This window comes from Rhea americana, unplaced genomic scaffold (assembly GCF_003343005.1).
Source record: "Rhea americana isolate MKP2758 unplaced genomic scaffold, rheAme1 scaffold_55, whole genome shotgun sequence".
Classification (NCBI taxonomy): Eukaryota; Metazoa; Chordata; class Aves; order Rheiformes; family Rheidae; genus Rhea; species Rhea americana.
This window is the reverse complement of record NW_028186701.1, coordinates 4,653,061-4,657,039: the sequence shown is the minus strand read 5'-3', so window position 1 is coordinate 4,657,039 and position 3,979 is coordinate 4,653,061.

Here is a 3,979-nt window from a genome sequence, read left to right as displayed (position 1 = left end):
GGCCGGCAGCGCCTCCCCGGCGCGGCCCCTGGCTGGACGTGTCCCCCCGCGTGGGGAGAGGGGCGCCCGCCCTGCGCTACGCCCCCGGCCCCCGGACTGCGGCGGGGCTCGGCACGGCGGCGGGGCGCAGCGCCCGCCTCTGGGCATGGCTTTACCCACCCCCGGCAAGCGCTGCGTTCACGGTGTGTCCCGCAGGAGCGAGCCCCTTCTCTCGGCACGCTGGTTCCTGCCTGCAGAACACCCGAGTTTGACGCTCATTTATTTCCCTTTCCCCCCTCAGGCAGGCAGTGGTTTCTTTGATACTCCCCTGCTTAGACCACAGCCATCATGGTGGCAGTCGGAAATACTAGGGAATCCCTCATCTCCGGGGGCTGAAATGGCTCCAAAGGCTTAAGGATGGCAAGGCAAAACTGGAAAGCTGGGATGTATTCGAAAGCCAGTTCTTAAAGAATGAAATAACCAGCTGGCTTTGCTCTGTATGCTTCTATCTCTGCAGTGTCATAAATATGTATTTGTCTTCATATGTATTAACACAGTAACATGATAAATATTTATCATTTGACATGGTGTCTAAAGACATTAACTGGTCCACCTACTGCACCTACCAGTTGCAGGAGAGTATTCTGTTCTCCTGCCGCAGAGAGGGAAGCAGAGGCAGAGGGAGCTCCACTCAACTTCACCGGTGGGGGTCTAAACTTCTCTCTGGGTGGCCACATTTTAGGGGCTGCCCAGCCCGAGATCTGTCTACCTTCTGAAAGCAAATCTTCCCCTCCAGGGTTTCTCAGGCTGGACCCCCAAGGCCTGAGGCACCAAAAACTGAGGACACTTTCTTAAGTGGCCTGTGCACTTGCTAAGGACCACGGAGCTGGCTGCAGTCAGACCCACTGTCAGGCTAGCATTTCCTGGCATCTRGCCCCATATCAAGTCTACTATCATAATTACCACCTATTTCCCCCCCCCCCCCGGGCTCTTTCTGATGATAATCATTAAATTAACAAGAAAGAAAATATTTGCAAGTGGCATCCCTATGAGAAAAGTAGGAAAGAAGAAAGGCTAACTCATTTGTGCCCAACTCAAGTTTCTGGTATAAGTCAGCGTGTTTGGTAATTCAAAAGTGCTGGTGTGTAAAAAGAGCTTTATTTAACACTGCAGTAAATCAGAGCAGATTTYTCTTTGGCTTTACATTTCAGAAAGTACAGACTTTTCCTCCTCAGAGGACTAAGAATTTTCATTTGATTCTTTTTCTTTGAAAGTGGTTTGTACTTTTGCCTTTAATGTGAACTTATTAGGTTATGCTTCTCTTCCGCATGCACGGAGGGACACATCTCCCCTGCAAAGGCAAGTCACGTCCAGTGGACATCACCAGACTGAAATCAGCCTGCAGAGAGAATTTAAGGGCATGTGTTACTTGCTGCTCATTCCACCTCCATATTCATGGCTTGTTAAAGATCCCCATCCTGAACTGGGATTTACTCCAAAATCAGGGTAATCCTTCTTTCTGTCACTTCTAAACTTGGATAGTGGAAAGGGAAATTGCAATGTTGGAATATGTAGCCATGCCTACACACTAAGGATTTTTTTCCCCCTAAAATCCCCCACAGTTGCTACTGCCAGTTCAGCCCACAAGTGTAGCAGTGGTACAGGAGACAAGATATATTTACTGGTAACCAGAGGTGATATAAGCACCAGGTTCTGAACCTTCTCCTCAGTGGAGCATCCTGTGACCCCTCATATCCTCCACTCCCCAGCCATTTATCCAGGATCTTCCTTTTAATTTACCAATTTGGCTAAGGGAGGGTTGTTGTGATCCTGTGACACCTGTTCCTAGTGGAGCTGGTTGGAAAACCGCTGAAAGAACAGCTTTTCATTGGAAAATGCTACTCTGTCAAAATCGAAACGCTTTGCAAACTTGTGTCGGTTTCACTGAAAATGTCATTTAAAAAAGAGTAAGTGGTACAGGGATGTTCCAACAGTGTGGGAACATCTCGTTTTGACATTTCCAAGCTAAATGTTTCAATTTCTTCTTTCAAAATCAGTTTTGGTTTCAAAATATTTCATTCTATATTATTATAGATTACAAAATAATACAAAATTTGAAAAGCTCAATCACGTTTCCATTAGTCTGAAATTAATTTTCCCTACAACTTCAGTAAGTTGCAGAGTATTGCTGTTCTGAATTGGAGCAAAATTTTAAAGCCCAAATGTTTATGAAGACTGGAATATCAGAATTTTGTCTGACTTTTTTTTCTAGACACATGATGGAATTCCAGAATACATTGATGGCCACCTTTAAAGTGTATGATTACAAGATGCTTAAAATAGTGGTTGACTGCCTGCAGTCTTGTCCTTACTCATACTTTGAGCTCTGCTGCCAGTGGAGAGAAAACGGTTGCTAACAATGCTGAGATCTGAATAAAAAGATGGAGGTGAACATAGACTCTGAGAGTAGAAGTTCTMACTTTTCTTTTGGTTGCTCACAGCTAATGTATTTCAAAGTAGTGCCTCAGTAAGGTATCTGCTGTCCACCCTCAGTACTATTACAACTGAAATTTCCTTCACTTCTTATTTCAGGAAGGGCAGGAAAGGGATAACAGAAGAGATAAATTACCAGTCTTCCAGAYATTTTTTTCCAGGTACGTGTATTTCACACTTTTATGAGAAATAAACTCTGTCTATTGCTTTATGAATGTTGTATTCCATCCATGAAGCAATTTATTTGTTTAGGTTGACCAGAGGTAACTAATGAGTACTCTGAATGATTTACGAAGCTAAAATACGTACAACAATCAGGTTTGGTGATTYGATAGTTTCAGAAAGATCACTTGCATTCTGGTTATATAGACCCTAGAGCTCCATGGCTGCTTTCAAGATTTCCTCATCTCTTCTTTCCAAGTGTGTTACCTGCTGATCCTCGTATTATCAGCTGAGAGGCTTGCTCACTTTTATCCCTTCATCCACAGGTAGATACAAAGATCAAAGAAGGCAGAAATATTTCCCAAAAGCTGCTTGCAAGTACTCTGCCATCAAACACTGRTCCCATGTCCTGCCCACAGATGAACTGGGTTTCCCAAGGTTTTTTGGGGGGCAGTTTCTTAACTTGTTTTCAAATGAAAGAAAAGAGCTGGTCTTATGGTTTTGGTAAYAAATTTAGAAGACTGGCTGCTTGTCATAAAGACTAACCTTTATTCTGTCCCCTTTAGGGGACTTCACTGGCAGAGAAGATACTCCCAGAATAGTGCTGAACAGGTATAAATATGCCTTCGTACCATTTCACAGTCATAACAGCTCTGGAAAAGGTTGAAGAGGGTCTCCACTGTAAATACAGTTCTACTTCTGCATGTTGTGAGGCCAGTGATAGGAGTTTCTTTGGACTAAGGAAAAGAGAAATCTCAGAAAACCAAGACTTTAAACCTTCAGCTCTTCCTGTCTTAGTTTTTTCTTCCTGAACCCTGGAGCAGGGAGCCTGAGAACCTGAAATGAATTCATAGAATCATAGATTCATAGAATCAGTAAGGTTGGAAGSGACCTCTGGAGATCATCTAGTCCAATCCCCCCACTCAGCAGGGTCACCTAGAGCATGTTAGACAGGGTTGCAYCCAGGCAGGCCTTGAAGATCTCCAGAGAAGGAGACTCCACAAGCTCTCTGGGCAACCTGTGCCAGGGCTCTGTCACTCTCACAGGGAAGAAATTCCCCCTCACGTTCAGGCAGAACGTCCTGTGGTTCAATTTGTGCCCATTGCCTCTTGTCCTGTCTCATGGGACAACTGAAAAGAGTTTGGTCCTGTCCCCCTGACACCCTCCCTTCAGGTACTTACACACATTGATAAGATCCCCCCTCAGTCTTCTCTTCCCCAGGCTGAAGAGGCCCAGCTCTCACAGCCGTTCCTCACAGGCCTCTAACTAGACTCTGTGCCACTGGTAACAACCCTCTGAGCTCTGCCTTTCAGCCAGTTCTCAGTCCACCTCACTGTCCACTCAT